We start from the raw sequence: 19,209 nt of genomic DNA, 5'->3' as shown, positions 1-19,209 counted from the left end.
TAGGTTAACTAAGCACAGCTCAGGAAAGGGACCTTAAAACAAGAATTTCTTAAGTCTGTCTCAAATGAAGACTGTTCTATTACAAACAGAAGCTGTCTCCTTTTAGTTTTCTATATCCTGATTTACAGTTTTTGGAAGGAAGGGAGGCATTATATCACACACCTATGGACAGTAAATAAACTGATCAGAATTCAAACCAAGCTTCATAGAAACTGTTTTCTTCTAGATTGCATACATCTGGTTCAAGAAGGTAGACCTAGTTTTTCTTGAATCAAATTATTCTTGTTATGGGTAAAAGAAAGTGCCAAAAGTAACATTTGCATAATACAGAGAAACATAAAAGACGTCTTTCAGTACTCATAGGCAACCCAATACTTGTTCGTGCCCATTTCATCTAAATCGCCAACCCAGTGTGTAGTATAAGCCAGGAGTGGACTGAAAATTAACAACTCTGTATGTCCATAAACCTGTTTAAACCTTTAATAAGTTTACTTAAAATGAATTTCATTATCCCTTTTGTCCTGGTGGAAATATTTTATTTTAATTTTTATATATAAATCTTTTATTACTATAGTAGCTTTTAAATTCAGGAGACCATTTGTAACTAGGGCAGGATTACATACAGCTGGCTAGGAAGAATGGCTGGGTACTCAGGTGAGGGTCCAATGGCCCTTTTTATCTCCCCTTTAATGAAGGAATAGAACCGTCAGCAAGCCCAATTGTGATGACCTTTTGTAAGCAGGCACAGCTGAAATCATTAAGATGGTAGTTCTTTGACTCATAGAGTGCTGTACGTGGATTAAGATAATATAATGAGTTAACATTATCCATGTATGCACTGTGCTTTAAGTTCCCAGGTAGACCTTATAGAAAACATAAAACCATTAAATATTTTACTTTGTTTAACAAGTCAATTTGATATCTAGTAAATTATTATTTAATAATTGTTCCATTAGTATTAAACATAAGTCTACACATTCATAACAGTCTCATTCAATAAATACTGTGGTTAGACACAATGTCACAACAAACCAGTTTCAAAAGTATTAAACATAAATCTGCACATTCACAATAGTCTCATTTAATAAATATTGTAGTCAGACACAATGTCACAACAAACCAGTTTCAAAACCAAGATCAGATGTATATAAAGGAAACTCTTAAAAGCCAGCAGTACTTTACATATACATCTATACATATACATCCATACAAACATCCATATAAACATACATTCATACACATATATATTATACATATGAGAATATCATCTCAAAAATGGCTGTGCTGAACAAAGCCATACATATTGATGCTAGACATGAAGTCTTTCATTTGAAGAAAGCATTTTCAAAACTATAATTTATATTTTAATACAATAAATATTTCTGAGTGTCAGCCTCAACATGTGATGGAAAACAAAATCATACATTTCATTTGCACTCAAGAGTAATCATAGCCAGAAGTTACAGTATGATCAAGCTAATGCTTAAACAGTTTTCATTAAAAATTAGAGTAAGAAAACAGTTTTCATGAGTATGATTCAATGACAGCTGTCTACAGTTAACCCTTTCCCATAGTAGCGAGCAGGAACTTAGAATGAGAGGTGAGAGCACAAGAGCACAGCACACAGGGTCAGGAGCCAGCATGCCAAGTCTGCAGGGCTGGCCGTCTGTGATAGCAACAGCTCAGGCTCAGGGTGATTCTTTGTTTCCTATGAGAAAGAAGGGAGAAAGACTGCAAAGGAAACACCCCAAGTCATCTCACTGCCCAGCTTCTAAGAAGACACACTGCAGCCAACAGTTATGAGCTAATCCTCAGAGATGTCTAGAGGTTGTTGAGTGTATGCATAAAGTACATGGTAATTTTTACAAGAGAAACATAAACTTAAAAGCCTTCTTTAAAAACCAGTAAATATACCATACAAGAAGTTGATATTTAAAGTAATCCCCTTTAGAAACAGGGAAAAGTCTAGACTCCCATTGTGGAGATTCGGCATTTCTTCCTTAGTCTGAAATAAAAATGTATTGCTTTTATATGATCCCATGGGGAATCCAAAACAAAAATAAATTGGCTAGTAGGTTTTTTGGATATCACCATTTTGAATCATGCCATGTGGTTGAATTAAGATGGGGGCAAGGTATCACAGGTCACTGCCATTTTGAAAAGTCACTGTCGAAGATGGTAACCAAGCCATGTGACTGTACCTATATTGATGATGTCATCAACCAAGATGGAGCAGGCCACATGTTTGCCTCCCTCTTTATAAGGTCAGCAGCCATGATGGTGACCAGGCCACATGGCCATGTTAGCGAGCACAGTCCCATGATAAAACAGTCTCATCCCCCATCAGGATACAAGCCCTGTGGGATTCACATGTCTCACAGTTTAAATGTAGACAGCAACCATTCTTACTTTTACAAAGCACCCCAGTTAAGTTAGACTTGAAAGTACCTTTAGCTATAAATATATATGTGCCCCAAATTGCTCAAGCATGGCCCATAACCTTTCATGTATACTGAGATTTAAAAGTGCTAGGATCCAGATAGGGAAGCAGCCACCTCAGGACCACATGGCCTGAGCACAGCTTGTCTCTTGTTGTGCATCGGCTAATGGATACCATGGTGTCCTATGGGCCTTATTAGCATAACAGACTTAGCATCCTATTAGCATAACAGACTTAACATCCTATCACAGAATAGTGGGTAGGATGCCTCATTAATATAATTGGTTTCAGATTACAGAGCCTGGATTCCTGGAAACCACGTGACCCTGACTGTTGCAATATCTAAGTGTTGCAATTTGGATTTCCAAGGGTGGTGATTAGGGAGTGGCGAGCTCTAGGCATCAGTCTCATGATCTGCCAATGGGAGCAAATGTCACAAGGCATTTCTTGTGGCTCCAGTGGTTGGGCCATTGCCTCGGGCCTGCTGTATGGCTGGCATTCAGACTTTCACCCTAGGCTCAAGCCTGTCTCCCACAATTGTCCAAGATGGCAACCAAGCCATGTGACTGTCCCCATATTGATGATGTCATCAACCAAGGTGGAGACCAGGTCACATGTTTGTCTCCCTCTTGGTGAAGTCAGCAGCCATGATGGTGACCAGGCCATATGGCCATGTTAGTGAGCACAGTCCCATAATAAAACAAGCCCATCCCCCACCAGGATACAAGCCCTGTGGAATACACATGCCTCATAGATTAAATTCAGACAGCAAACACTTTTACTTTTACAAAGCATCCCAGTTAAGTTATACTTGGTATAAAAGGAGAAAGTACCCTCAGATATATATAGGACCCCAAATAGAAAAGCAAATCAAAGGAACCCATGTCTCTCACCAACCATAGTAGCTGTAATGCCAAGCAAAGTTCTCTGGATCTCTTCATTCCTAAATACAATCTACGCTGGTGAACAATTCTTTCCCCTCCCCAAGATTGAGTGTGCAGTGGGCTCAGGCCGGGAGAGGTGAGGCACAAGGCCGAGGAGGGAGAGGGAAGGTCCTCTGACTCCTCCTCTGGAGGGGGTGGCTGGGCTCATGGTTGGGCTGCAGGGGGTGGAGAGCCCTCCAGATGTTGGCCCCCCAGGGGTGCAGCCAGAGCATAGGGAGGCGGAAAGAGGAGCTCTTCCTCTGGGGCCGATGGGGGGAGGACTGGGGGTTTTGAGGGCCCCTTGGATTCCTTCTCCTTCAAAGGGAGGAGAGTGACTGGCACTTTTGAACCTGGGAGAGGAAGGTGAGGTTTCAGTCATTTGGGAGGATCTGTGACCAGATAGTGCCAGCCTAAGATATAGGGGATCTGATCTGAGTGTCCTGGGGAGCCAAAGATGACCTCATGCACCCTGTAAATGAGAGTTAAGTCAAAAGAGCCCTCCGAGGGCCAGCCAACTTTAAAGGAGGGCCACTCAATGGAATAGAAGGTCCTCAGGCAGCCAGGCTTGACACGTAGTCCAGACATTGTGGAAGCTGCCTCCCAGAAATCTGAGAAATGGTCAAGGACTAGGTCAAGAGGCATGGAGGAAACCTGTTGACCCATCTTGGGAAAGAGCTCAAGGAAGACTAGGAGGAGAGAAGGTATTAAGGCAAACAGGAACAAGGGAATCACATGGTAACAAAAACAAAACTGCAAGAAGGAAGCAGAGAGAACCGAAGAAGGAAGCTCTCCGTGAGCCGGCGGAAAGATTTCACAGTGTGCAGAGTCAGTTGAAAAGACTGCTCCATTTCCAAAGTGGGCCAGGCCAGAATATCCCCTGGATCCCCCACCAGGAAAGGAGTCAGGGCATCCCCCAGACTCCTCTGGCTCTGAGACCAATAGTGTGTCTGCCTGGTCTCCCGTGTGCCCCAGATTGTCCAGACACCAGAAACAGAAACCAGAGGAACACTCACTGAAGCCGGCCGGCAGATGAGCACTCTTCCCAGAAAAGGAGGTCCATCCAGTATTCCTGAATCCCGGACGAGCCCCCAAAATGTTGGGTCCCAGGTTGGGAATGATTGGAGACCACCCACCAAAATTCAAAATTTAGAAGATTTTATTGAAAAGCATTCCAATTCTTGAACAACCAGCCAGGCACAGACTCCAGGAGCCAATGAATGGAGTCCGGCCCCGACCAACGATGAGCGGGGGTTTTTATTGGGTACTCTTGACAAAGCCCATACAAACTGGCTGACCTTTGAATTGATTGGATAACTCTGAATTCCTTGTGGGGGGGAATTTCATTGGTTATAGTCATGGTCAGCCACCTGGAATGTCTCAATTTTTCCTTTTATGGTAGGGTGCCCCTATCAGCCTCTGAATGCCCTTTTATGGTTAGGAATTTCAGTTGGTTTCTGTTAGACTCAGATAAGCAAGTCATGTCCAGGCTTGCCTAATCTTAGCCTGCAGTATGGGACAAAGGAAATTTAACAGTTTCTAGGAACAGAGACTTAAGATGACAAGATGGAGGCTGCTAAGAAATGGAGCCAGTGTGACCTGGATCCTTCAGGCTGGGGTGATGGCTCAGTCAGTAAAGTGTCACATGAGCAGGATGCAGTGTCTTGTTCCTGAAGTCCCAGCACTGGGAGGCAGAGACAGGCAGATCTTAAGGCCTCACTGGCCAGCCAGTGTAGCTGAAAATAGAGCTCCAGGTTCAGTGAGAAACAAAAAATAACATGGAGTGATCAACCTCTGACCTCCATCTGCACATGTACAAATGTACACACACAACATGTATTATTATTGTTGTTATTTCTAGTGGTGTTAATGAGATATCCTGTCTCACTACTCCAAGAATTTGCTGTGGTTGCTACTCCAAAGCCATGGGAAGCACCTTTCCTAGGCAGGCCAAGCACAGGAGCAGCCCCCATCCTGTGGCATCCTTACTGTGGTTGACTCCTGGGATCAACCACAGGAGTGACTGTCATTAGACTGTTTTCTCTCTCTCTCTGCTAAACTTCCTATCATTTTCTGCTACTGGAGTCACAGAAGCATCAGAATTTTAATAGACTTGGGCTCCAGAGCCTGATAGCCTGATAGCAAAGCCTTGCAATTCGCACATAGATGAATATGCAGTTCCTCTAGAGTGTGGGGATCTGCAAATTGCCCCAGAGGGCAGCAAGGAGGCGTCTAGGAAAATGCTGAGTGGTGGAATGCCTCTTTAATTTGTTCTGTTTCCTGTCCCTGGACCTGTCCCAAAGTTACATCATAAGTTGGATACCAGTGCTTGGACAAAGCTCTTTAAGAAAGGTTTTTATGTCCTCCGAAAGTTTCTAAATGTCCCTTGTTAAGGTTCAGATAGCCCTGCCCCCTCACCAACAGGGCCTCAGGGACCTCTCAAGCCTCTGAGAAAAGGGAACCAAGTTAATAAGCACCCTCATCTTTGAAGTCAAGGAAGCAGACTTTTCTCCAATGTTTGGCCAACACAGCAGGCTTCCCCTTTGATCTCTAAAGAAGGCAGTTTTTAACAGTGCCATGTGGTATGTCCTGTCTCCCCCCGACTTTAAAAAAATATATATCTTCCCACCTTCTGCACCCCCTAGAAGCCTTCACCTATAAAAGACCCCAGCTCACGACCCAGGGCAGACGTCTTCCCTGCCTGGAAGGAAATATGCCCCAGGTGTTCCTTTGCTAATAAACTCTATTCCACTGAAGTTTTATTTGTGTCCTGGTGCTTTCTCCTGATCAACTCGATTCATCCATTGCCTACTTTACCTATCATCCCTCACCAAGGTTTATGTTCCTAGATGCTGTTCTGTCCTCTCTCAGTACTTTGCTCTCTGCCTGTGGCAACTTTATTTTTCCTTCTTCCTTTCTGGTGGTCTCTTCATCCTAGTGAGCTTCCCATTGCTGTGATAAAACACTATGATCAAAACCAACTTGGGGAGGAAAGGGTTTATTTTATCTTACTTTTCCAAGTGACAGTTTATCATTGAGGGAAGACAGGGCAGGAACTCAAGGCAGGAACCTGGAGGTAGAGGTGTTAGAAATAAAACCCAATGTTCAAGGACCCCACCAATACTGCACAAAGAACATCTGGACAAAGTGAAAGTAACTCTCGACAAGGCAGATTTTACTTTTGCAAAAGGGTGACCTGTATGATCGGTCAGAACCAGTAAGTACACAGGAGACCCAGAAGCTTGGGTGGGGGGTGCTTTTATCCCCAACACAAGAGAACTGTGTCTTTTCCCCATTGACTATGGTCCAATCTCACAGTCTTTCCTGGTTGGCTAGTCCAAAAGAATTGGTGTAAAGAGAGAAGAGTTCCACTACTCCAGACCATCAGGCTCAGGAATTCATCAGGGCCTTTCCTTAAACAAAAGTCTTACAGGGTATGGTGTGATTAATGATTAGAATTCCTTGTCATAAACTAAGTTCCAAGTTTTACAGGGTTCGAAATAAATATCTAATGTTTCTTACAGAAACTGAAGCAGAGACCATGGAGGAACACTGCTTACTGACTTGCTCTTCTGGCCTGTGCTCAGCCTACTTTCCTTATAACCAAGGACCACCTATCCAAGGGTGGCACCATCTACAGTGGGCTTAACCTTCCCCCATCGCTGAGCAATCAATAAAATGACTCAAAGACATGCTCAAAGGCCAGGTGGATAGAGGAAATTCCTCAATTGAGGTTCCCTCTACCTGGGTGTGTCAAGTTGACAACCAAAGCCAACCATGACATCTTTGAAGTGCTTTCATAGCTCTCCCCAGTCAGCCTCTCCCTTTGTCTTAAACATACACACATACACACACACACACACACACACACACACACACAAATTCATAATACCTGCTTGTACTGACACACTCTTATACACATACACTGACACACACTCTTATACACACATACACATGTATTCACTTTCTCTCTCTCTCTACCTCTGTCTCTGTCTCTCTCTCTCACATACACACTCAAATTTTTAGCCCTAGCTTTTCTTTCTTCCCTCTTCTCTGGTAGGAGGCAGAGTGTAATGTAGTTTTAGGAACACACCTGCCTTTTGGCAGACCCAAGATCAGTTTCTAACTCTCACTGGCCTGTGAGCTCTTGGGCTTAACCTCCCTGAGCCTAGTTTTCTTACCATAGCACAGAGAAGGCAGTGCCTGGCTGATAGCCTTATAAACCAGCCTGCTTTGTGGCTGAGCTTCAGTCTGTTTTTCTGTCCCTCCATCCAGCCCCTTCTCCCTCTGGCAGCTTAGTGCCTATGTCCCTTCCTTTGGGATCTTCCCAGGATGCTGGACAATGACCCTTCACTGGACCCAGAATGGTTTTATTGGTCCAGGGAGGAGAGAGTGAGCTGGAGGCTAAGGCTGGGTGAAGTGTGGACAGTGGGGGTAGCAGGACTTTAGTGGCAGAGTAGCCTAGAGCTGGATTGGGGGTGAGAGAAAGTCCAGTTCTCCAGGAGCCAAGATTCTTAAACCATCTAGATCTTTAAACACTAGGGACCTCCCTGGCCGTGAGAGGAAGAGTGATGCCCACACCATGAGGGAGCTGCTGGGCCCTTCCTCTTAGATCAGCTGTGCTGAGGCTGGCTCCCTGATGTTATTCAAATTCTCTCTCTCTCTCTGTCTCTCTGTCTCTCTCTCTCTGTGTCTCTCTCTCTCTGTCTCTGTCTGTCCCCCCCGCCCCCACCCCTTCTTACAAGAAGATATGGCTAGAGTCTCTCCTGTAGGAGTCTCTGTGTTCTGACACCTAGGCCAAGGTCATGGTTGCCTCTGCCATGGCCTTCAGGCTGATCTGGTGGCAGGCAATGCACTGCGGGGAGACTTTGTCTCATTGTGATCTGGAGAGAGCTGATTCACACAGTTGAAGTACATCTCTAGGTCGGCAGCAAGCAGCCACCGTGAAATGTAATATGAAATCAGCTGTAATTGTGAGACTTGTAATGTGTCATGGGGGTGATGCTGCCGCCGAGAGAAGTTTCTAGAAGCCAATGAAGAATTAAGAAGGAAAATTGAAAAGGGAACAGGCCATAGCTACTGAGGCTGCCTCCACGGGACAGGGAGCTCTGTCTCAGGCTCCATCCCCATGGTGAGTGCTTTCTTTAACATGCATTTCCTGGTGATCCAGGCACTGTGAGAGATTCTGTTGACTCTGGCTTTAACAGATTTATTCTCTAGAAAGGGAAGCAAGAGGGGCTGGAAATGTAGCTTGGCTGGCTGATTAGAATGCTTGCCTAACATGAAGGAGGCCCTGGGTTTGATCTCCAGCACTCCACAAACCAGGTGTGGTGATGCACACCTGTAATCCTAGCATTTGGGAGGTAGAGACAGGAAGATCATAAGTTCAGGCTCATCTTTGGGTACGTATCAAGTTGGAGGTCAGTGTGGGCTGTATGAGACCCTGGTCTCAAAATTAAAAAAAAATAAAAAGGAAAGCAAGAGATGAGGGAAGAGATGGGAGACCCTGTTGACTTCTCTGGCTTCCTTCTGAGCGAGTCTGCCTTACAGTCAGGTAACTGTCCTTGATTGGCCACCTTGGTCATCCCTGCCTCAGGAACTTTGTATGTGCCAGCCTCTTTCTGCCTGCCAGGGATGCTTTGTCATTTTCATGACTGGTTTCTTCTCACCTGATCATCTCAGCTCTAAGTGACCTCTTTGGAGGTCTTTCTTGATAAGTTGTGTTTCTACACTAGTCTGCTTTTGTTTAGTTACTTTTATTATCCTCTCAAGTTCTCCTGCCTTCTGAAATCTTATTTTGTAGTTTATGGCCCCATCTGCAATGGGAGGTGCATGGAAACCGAGGTCTTACTATCTTGTTCGATGCTGACAGCCCACCGTATAGCCTAGCACAGACAGGTAATAGTAAATGTTGACTGATGAATAAAGTTCCACAAACATCTATTGAGTACCAGCTGCATGCCTGACACTGTACCCGGCAGAATTGTAGGTCATTAAAAGCACCCTGTGCTGTAAGCTGGTCTCATTTAACCCTCTCCCCTCCCCCATCCCTCCTTCCTCATACTGGAGATGACAGGCTCTCACATATCAGAAACATATACTCCACCTGTGAGGTAATCCCAGCTCCTCATTTAGTATCTAGAAGAAATATAATTAAGAAGACAATGCTGCTGTTTCTAGTTTGTAAAGCAGACAGGTTGTGGTAGTGAATCACATCACTGTTGCTGGTTATTTGCTTCCTTGACTTGAAGGAGTCCCTGGGACCCTGCCCCAGTGACATGGTGTACCTCTGCATCAAAACACAAAGCAACCCTTGTGAGAAATGTCAAGTGCCATGGTTAAAGGGAGACTACACAACCCCCCCACCCCCCACCAGTCATAAACCACCATTCCCACTAACAGGCCTTATCAGAGCATTGTTAGCCCCTGGGCTTTATCAGAACATTGTTTGAAACTATGGTCCTAGAACATACCACCCCAGCCTGTTCCGAAAATAGGCCCCAGGCCCTTTACAAAAACCAAGCTGCATTACTGTCCTTTAATACTTAAGCTCACCTGCTACTTGAATCAGTGTGGCTGCTGTGTTGATCCCGAGAGGTTCCACCTCTCGGTGACTAATAAAAGGTCAATTTGGATCTTGGAGGCTGGTTTCTCCCTTTTTCTACCTGCACCTCTTCCCACCCCTATTCCTAACAATAGTGTGATTCTTTCCCGTAGGCCAGCCCTTTGACATTGTGATATGCCATTGTCATTTACACATCTGCCATCCTGAATCCACAGCAATCCCAGGAGGCTTGTGGTCCACAGGCTGCAGGCTGGACACACTTGCTACACAGTGAGGACATGTCCCAGAGGGGGGTTGATCCTTCAGCATAGACCCCAGGAGGACTGAGATGGGAATCAGGCTTCTGAGAAGGAAGCTGCAGCTGTTACCAACTTCTGAGACCCTGGGGAACGAAGTGACATCTACCTACTGCTTCAGCCATAGCATTGTGAGGAGGGGGAGCTTTTGGGGGCACATCTGGAGCATCTGGAGATGCCGTAAAGAGGATCAGGAAATGCTGGGTAGCAGGGGTTGCTGGTGCAAGTGTTCTGGCCACGCATGTATTCCCCTTCCTGGGCTCACAAACCCTGAGATGTGTGGATCATGTGGCTGAGCAGGCTCCCTCAGGCTCGGGGTTACAGGGTCAGCTGACCTGCCTCTCTGATCTCTCCTTAGCTTCCCTTATGTTTTTCCAGTTGCCTCTGCCTACCAGAAAAACAGGCATATAGGAAAATCACCCCAATCTTTCCAGCCTTGGTCCCCCAGTTGTAAGAGGGAGAAGAACAGGACCTTTCTGATTGTTTTAAGGATTCAATGAGTTCACAAGAGGAAATGGGCAATTTCTGGCCCTCCGTTGGGGTGGAATGAATGAGGAAATGAACAAGTGAATAGACATGTTAATTTTTGGAACCAAAGGTGGCTCTGGCTTATAGAACAAACTGCACAAGCTGATAAAGTCAGGATTCCAGAGCTTGCAAAACCGAGTTGGCATCCTGCAAGGGGCAGCCCTTCATGAATGTCATTTTGAAGTGGGCTGCAGCCTCGCCTGGTCAGAGGCAGGGGCGGAGAAGTGACCCCCTCCCCCCCAGCAGAGCGACACCCACTCTGGTGCAGCTGCCTCCATTGAATGCTGCTCCTTGGGATGCAGGCTCTAAGCACAGTGTGATTGATTTCTGCAGGGCAGACACAAAGGCCCACACACTGTGGGACCTGGACACACTGTAGCTGTCAATCAAATCCAGGCATGGCATTTGGCCTGCATCCTTTTCAAAGGAGGCAGCTCATCGGTTGGCTTGGTACCCCTCTGTGGCTTCTGAAAACCCAGGCACTGAGGAATGCTTCTCCTTGTTAACTAATAGAAGCACAGGCTCAGCTGCAGAGTGTATAGGCATTGCAGGATGGTCTAAATAAGGAAGTCAGGTCAGCCTCAGATCCCAGAACCAAGAAAGACATGTGGGAAACGTGAGGGAGAGAGTGTTCACTGAGCATCTACTGCACAGAAACCAGGTATATACTGATCTCATTTGATTCTCACAATTACTAGGCCAGGTTGATGCAATGACCTCCCAACATACCTATGACCTCCCAACACACCGGAAGGAATGAAGGCTTAGAAAGGGTGGACTCTGGCCCAGGGTTACAGAGACAGGAAGGGGTGGAGGTAGGCTCAAATCAGCCCTGTCTGATTCCATCTCCTCCAGAGCCTTAGCTCTCCATCTGCACAAAAAGAAGAAATAGGACTTCTGGTAAGTTCTCTTGAGTTCAGCATTGAACTCATTCTGGGTGGTGTCAGGGGACAGGCCTAGGTTTATGGAAATATTTACTCAAAAGCGAATGGAAGAGAGGCTGCACATGAGGATGGGAGGCAATGTGTGTGCCGTAGCCTTGTCCTGGTTTCATTTTTGTTGCTGTGACAAAATACCAAAACTTAGGGGGAAAAGGGTTTATTCAGCTTACAGTTCTAGGCGACAGCCCATCACTTCAGGGAAGTCAAGGCAGGAACTCGAAGCTGCAGTCAAGAGCAGAGAGAAAACATGCAATGCCCACTGCTGCTCAACTCCCTTTTCTTTTTTCCCCCAACATTATTTTTTAATTGAATTTTTGTGTATTTCATACATCTTAATCATATTTAGACCCCCCTCCTCTGTCTGCACCCTCTGTAGCCCCTGCCACTGGATTTCATGCATTTCTGTAATATATGTTTTTTTTTTTCTGTCATATATGTTAAGACCTATGGAGTCAAGTTTGTGTCCCCAGATATCCCCTGGTGTGAGCTCATTCACTGGAGCCTGTTCAGTCTATGTAGCATCCGTCACTCCCTTAAAGAAGAGCAGTTCTCCCTCACCCAGCAGTGCTCATCAGCTCCCTTTTCTTGCTCTTACACAGTTCAGAGTTCAAAACCAGGCTGGATCTTGCCACATTAATTAAAGCAATCAAGACAGCTCCTGACAGATGCGTCTAAGGCCAACCTGATCTAGACAATCTGGTGATGAGACTTTCTTCCCACTGGTTTCTAAGCTGTGTCAAGTTGACAGTTAATTTCTGACACTCCCCACCTCCCATCCACAGTTTTGCTTCTTGAGGTCTGTGTTATCTGCAGTCAACTTCAGCACAAAAGTGTTGATGTTTGTCTCAACTCTTTTGAGAGCAGCCCCACCTTTGCACAGTGTCTGTACCTTGTATTGTTGTAGCTACTCTATCCTACTTGTTACTGTTCCTCTCTGCCTGTGACCAGCTTAAACACTTTTTCATAGATGTGCTGCATAAGAAAGAATGGTATACATAGTATTCATTGTTATCCGTAGTTTTAGACATCTTCTGGGAGTTTTAGAATATGTCCCCTCTGGATGGGGTGGGGGGCAGCTACTGTGCCCCTCTAAACAGACACATAGCATTCCTAATCCTAGATACCTTCAGAATGGGACCTTATATTTAGAAATAAGGTCTTTAGAGAAAGAGGTAATAAAATGTGGTCATTTATGTAAGTCCTAAATCAGTATGTCTGCTGTTCTTACAAAAAGGGGAAATCTGGGGACAGAGAGCTGTTAGAAGAGACGAGGATGGCCATGTGCATGCTCAGGACTGCTGGGCATCAGGGGAAACCACAGAGACTAGACGGACCAACTCTGCCCTCACAGCCTCAGAAGCCAACCCTGTGCTCACTTTGACCCTGACCTTGAACTCCTGGCTTCCCGAACTGTGAAGCAATGCATCTGGTACCAACCCACTCACTCATGATGTTTTGTTCCTGTAGACCTGAACAACTGATACAGGAATTGTGGTGGCCTCAGTTTCCCCTCTCCAGTTGGAGAGATTCATCTTTGTTCCCAGTTTTGCTGGGCCATGTCTTTGGCCAATTCAAAGCCCTGCAGCTCCAGCTCTCCTTCCTTTGGAGCCTTTCTGGAAGGCTCTGGAAACTGCAGGATTCTCTTATGAGGTTCCTTGCCTCTATCTTGAGGAGCTTCAGGAACCATGCTGTCCTCATTTCCCTACATTTCCAGCGCTTCTGGGTGGCCACAGAACTTGGTACAGACAAGAGACCCAGGGCTGTGCTGTCTAGCCATTAGGACAGAAATGAGAGAGAAACCATGGAGAAAGATGCATACCTACTCAAAGCACTGTCCCAGGATGATTTAAAGTTCCTTTAAAACTCACAACTTTAGCTGGGTATAATAGTGCATGTCTGTAATCCGGTACTCAGGAAGCTGAGGCAGGAGGATTGCTGCAGGTTTGAGGCTAGACTGAGCTACCTAATGAGATCCTATCTTAGAACCTCTTCCCCCGCCAATTTTTTTCGAGACTGGGTCTCTCTGTAGCTCCAGCTGACCTGGAACTTGCTATGTAGACCAGGCTGGCCTTGATCTCACAGAGATATGCCTGCCTTTGCCTCTCTAGTGGTTGGAGTAAAGGCATGTGCCACAATGTCTGCCCCACCTCTAAAGATTATTTACAGTCAGGCATCTGTATTTGACTTTCGATGTGTTCATGGTCACATAGCAAGGCTGGCAAATGCTGACGTCTTCTAGCGCCGGGTAACAGTGGTATCTTCACCCCAAAGCAGATCAGTTGCTGAAATTCACCCCCATAATTCTGCTCCCCTCCTCAGCTCCTCTGAAGACAATAGGGCACTCTAGCTCTCTGTAATACTGTTTCCAGAAACTTTGGTCTCTTTAGAGAAGGATCAGAGATTAATGGGCCATATAAAAACACTAATTTCCATGCATTAGACTCAGTGTAATGTGTTAAAGGATTAAATAAAGCTCATCTAGGAGGTGAAGAATGTAGAAATCAGTTTTTAGAGGCCTCAGAGCTGGCCCAGAGGACTGGAAGCTTCTTGGTATGGTGTCTGTGTTGCCCCAGCCCCATTCACCCCCGTGTGATAGTGTTAGGAAGAGGGAAGTTTTGGAGGTGTGTTAATCAGCTTTGCAACACAGAATCCTGGAGGCAATTTGCCTATAAGGAGAAAGGGCTGTTTTGGCTCTGGTCCTGGAAGTTTCTGTCCAAGATAGACCTGTCGTATCATCAGACCTCCATCCCATGGGGAGGGGGGCACCAAGAAGAACTGGATATTCTGTTATCATCGCATTATATCATCGGTTCAATCCTGTTTCTACACAGTTGTCCTTCCAGCCAGGCCCCTCAGAAGGCAGGGAAGGTGAAGGTTGCCAGTTCACTAGCACGCCTTGGAGACTAGGAAGTCTGGCTTCTATAAATTGCTTTGTGGGGAAGAAGGGAGACAGGACAGCTGACGGTCAGGGAGAAACTTCCCCTCAGATCTTCAGTGTCCTCAGTTCAACGTTCTCAGAATGTTAAAGCCACAGTTTTCTAGAACCCTAAAAACCTCTCTGCCATGTGAGGATACAGTAGGAACTATTCTAGAACCATTTCAGTTGCTTGTCAGCCACCCAGTTCCTGGTCCATTGCTATGGCAGCCAGAATGGACTAAGATACTTCTGGCCTCAGACATGGGGGGAGGTATCCCAGCCTGTTCTACAGCATGGTGTAACCTCCAGCCAGTGACAAAGATCCCTGAGGTCCCCATTCCTCCTCTGCCTAAAAGCTGTTAGACTGATTGAGGTGTGTTTCTATACTTTGCTGTGGGCTGGTACTGGAGTAACAGCCTGTTGTTAGCCTCCACATGGGTGCTAGGAATGAACCCGGGTCCTCTGTAAGAGCAGCCAGTGCTCTTAACCACTGAGCCATTGCTCTAGCTTCCTAAAACACTCTATAAAGGAAATTTTCCATCCTGGGATGAGGTGTGGCAGCCAGCAGCCATCCTCATAGCAGGTCAAACAGGCTGAGGACCCTTTCTTTCTGGGCCGCTTGCTATTGCAGTCCCTGACGGTGACCTTGGCGTATGAGGGTGGATAACGCAGGTATCCCTTTAGTAGAGCAGTGACAGTACAGACAGAGGTGGGTGTACTTAGCAAGGTTCCCAGAACAGGTAGGTGAGCTGAGCTGATGTGTTCAGTCCAGACAAACTCCTGTGATGGTGAGCCTGTGCCCCAAGGGTCACACTGGGGGATCTGGATGAACACTGTCTCTGTAAGGCTCCTGTCCCTTGTGGTCATGGGAATGCAGAATATTTTTGACTTCGTGTTTCCTGACAGCCCAATAGAGACTGTGGTCCTCTGGCGTAGCACCCAAGATGGGAAGGATCCTGTGTGCCTGTTCCAGTACAGATCCTGCCCATCTACAGAGGTCCTGACTTGACCTTCCTGCCTCCTGGTCCTGCCACCTGTCTCTGATATGTCCCACTAGTCCCTTCCCCAAGGGCTTCCAGATGCCAACAGAGGCCGAATATAGTACTGTTATTGACTGGCCACTCGTTCTATCCTTGGACATGGACAGAATAGCCTTGCCTCACCCCTGTTAGAAATGTGCTCTTCTGAGAAGAGCTAGGCCTGGTCTCTTGTGCCCTCTTGCCCTGCGGAGTCCTGGGTTTGTTGTCTTCACATGACTACTTCTTTTTCCTTAGAATTTGTGCTTTTCAGGCATTTCTTTCTTATGCTTGGCTTAACCTCGAATGCATGTTTCCAGCTGTCTTCTCTCTGCCTGTTGGATGAGACATGAGTGTAAGGGGTACAGGAAGAACAGAATAAACGGCAGCTTGGGGTTAGTGGCCCTCGCTGGGGCTCCCCTACTCTGGGGTGTGGAGGGAAAGCAGACGCCCCTTTAGCAGCACCAGGCTGGGGAAACCAGCTCCTTAGGGACATGGCTAAGTGCTCGCGCTTTGTTTTTAAAAATAAGTGGGAACACATTCGTTGCTTTGTGGAACTGGGCTACAAACCCTTTTCTCTTTGGTCTGCTGGCTATTTCTGGGTTGCTCTGTGTGGTTTTTCAAGACTCATCACACGCTCAGGAGCAGAGACCCATTGGAACAAGTGCATGTTCTCCACAGCTAGGGTGAACCCTGCACACAGGCCCCAATTAAAATCAAGCTGTGTGTGTGGCTACATGACATTCCTGAGGTTTAATTAGGTGGGAAAGAGAGACTGGGCCAGCCTCTTCATCTCTAAGCCAGCTCTTAAAACACTCTCCCCGCCCTGGCCTCTTTACTTTGGGTCTTGATGTGAAAGGGGCCAGGGGTGGAGGCTGGGATGAATGAATGGGGACAGACAGCTCCTCAGAATCAGTCGGGAAGGAGGACTGTGAGGGCCTGGGGTGTCAGCTGAGGCTGAGCAGATCTTAGAAGTAGATTTGAGGGTCCAAGGTGCCCCACTTAGCAGGATGATGTGGAGGCAGAGCTCTGCCATTCCCTGCCTGCTTCTTCTGCCAACTACACCCACTGTGAGACTTCAAAGGGCTCCACAGCAAGGCTGGTTCAAGGTTTGGCCTTGACTTTTCTATAAAACACTGGCTGTATTCCTTAGCCCTTTGTCAGAGGCAACAGATGACCTCAGCCCCTTCCTGGCAGGGTTGCTGAGGAGACTTGAAGTGGCTCACGACATCCCTAGTGCTTATCAAGTGTCAATTGGGATGGCTAAAACAGCAAGCTGGGGCGCAGACTCCTCTCATCCCTCTCTTAGTTCTTAGTTTAATCACTCTTGTGGTTTGTGAATGAAGTGTCTCCCCCAACAGTTCCTGTGTGGGAAGCTGGGTCCTCAGCTGGTGGGTCCTGGAGTGATTAGATCATAAAGGCTCTGACCTCATTGATGGATTAATCCACTGACGAGGTTCAGGATTTGGTGACATTTTGGAGAGGACATGGAACCTTTTGGAGGTAGTAGGTTACTGGGGGCTGTATCTTATCCAGGGCCCTTCTTTGTGTGCCTCTCTGACTCTCCTAGCCATGAGGTAAGCTACTTTGCCCTATCACATGCTCCCTGCCATGAGGCTCTGTTTCATTTCACATGGACCTAGAAGAAATACAGCCAAATTACCAAGGACAGGAAGGCCATGGTAGGGCAAGCCAGAGTAAACCTTTCCACCTCTGAATGCTTTCTCTCAGGGACTTGTCACAGTGATGAAGATGGATTAACACAATCTTGGCGTCTTAGAACTTTTCCCTCCAATATTCCCCTCAGGCCTGTCAACCTCTTCCCATCCCTCCTCTCCACCCCTACTGTCTCTATCTTACCTTCACCACGACCTGGGGTGCGAGGGCCGCCAGGACACTGCTTATGATTCTTGTCAGTGTGCTGGAAAGGTCTAGAAGCATGAAGAGTTAGAACTGGATGCTAAGGGATGACCAGGTGTGTGGAGAAGAAAGAATAAAACAGGCCAGCAAGGTCCAGAGGTCTAGCTGTGGGTAGGAACAGGGAAACCCACGACCAGCTCTGGAGCTGTGTTGCTGTGGCCAGAACAACAAACTGGAGGGGTGAGGAGGAAGATGATGAACCCCTGATTTGTTGTGGGGTTCAAAACAGAATAGGTGCCGAAGAGCTCCTATTGCTACGTGAAGGTGAGTTGCTATTGATGCAGATGACAACGCAATTATCTCTTAATGATAGTCTCGGCAGGGATTGATAGCTATCAGGTGTGTCCTGTGAGGAGCTGAGCAGAACAGTCATCTTTCCACAGTATGTGACCCAGAGATGAGATGCAGGTTCCTCACTGGCTCTCCCCACACGTTGGCTCAAGCCCTTCCAACCATTCTTTCTGCATGGCTCATGTCTTGTCTCCTGGGTTGCAGTGTTAAAGAAGGTGGCTCTAACTTTGAATCCTGGCTTTGCTACTTAGCAGCTGGGTGGCCTTACACAAGTTGCTTAGACACTCTGTGTTTTCTCATTCTTGAAGGAGCTTTGTGAAGACTGAGATAGCACATGTTAGGGGGCTTTGAAGGCAGCACATGGAGGCTCGGGGGATGGCTCAGTTAGTAAAGTACTTGCAGTGCAAGCAGAAGGACCTGACTTTGGTCCCCCAGCACCCACATAAAAGTGTGTGCTTGTAATCCCAGAGTTGGGGTAGGGGGTGTGGAGAAAGGAGGATCCTGGGAATTCAATGGCCAGCCAGCTGAGACTATTTGGTAAACTCCAGGCCAGTGAGAGGCCTGTCTCAAAAATAGAAGGTAGACAGCTTCCTGAGGAACAAGACCCAAGGTCGTCCTCTAGCCTCCACAGATGCATGATCACACGTACCAGCACACACGTGTTCCTTCCCAGACACACACACACACACACACACACACACGCACACGCACACACACACACACACACACACACACACACACACGAGCCCAGAGTATTCAGGAGTCTCCTAGCCGCTCTCCCAGCTCTGTCTCTGCCTTGTACTATCTTCAACAGCAGTTGAAGGGTTCTCTCACTGACGTGACAAAAGAAGCATGACAGACAACTTAGGGGAGGTTTATCTTGGCCTGTGGTTTTAGACCATAGTGGTGAGGAAGACCTGGTGGGTGGAGGCTGGGGCTGCTGCCTCTCACATCATGGCTGACCAAGAAGCAGAGAACTAGACCTGAAAGGAGGCGGGAACAACTTTCAAAGGCCCTTCTGGCCTCTATCAGCCAGCTAGGCTCCCTGTCCCAAAGGTTCCACAGCTTCCAAAAATGGTGCCACTAGCTGGGGACCAAGTGTTCAGGCACAGGAGCCTGTGGAGGACATTGCAGATTCAACCCCAAGTCAGAGCTCCTGCTCTGCCTAAGCCCCCTGTGAACTCTTCCTCAGAGTGAGGCTGTCATGTTCTTGTGGCCTCCAGGCCCCCAGGCTGGCCACGCGCTGTCACGTCCTTACATGTCAGTTATACCCAAGGCTGTGCCTGACATCAGGAAGGCACATCCCAGTGGCCCTGATGGTGAGCTCCATGCCTCCTTCAAATCTTTGCCTAAATGTCACCAAGCTGAAACCATC

The sequence above is a fragment of the Nannospalax galili genome, unplaced genomic scaffold (genome assembly GCF_000622305.1).
Source record: "Nannospalax galili isolate Female #2095 unplaced genomic scaffold, S.galili_v1.0 scaffold445, whole genome shotgun sequence".
In the NCBI taxonomy this organism is placed as follows: domain Eukaryota; kingdom Metazoa; phylum Chordata; class Mammalia; order Rodentia; family Spalacidae; genus Nannospalax; species Nannospalax galili.
The sequence above is the reverse complement of the archived record's forward strand: the minus strand, read 5'-3'. Positions refer to the sequence as shown.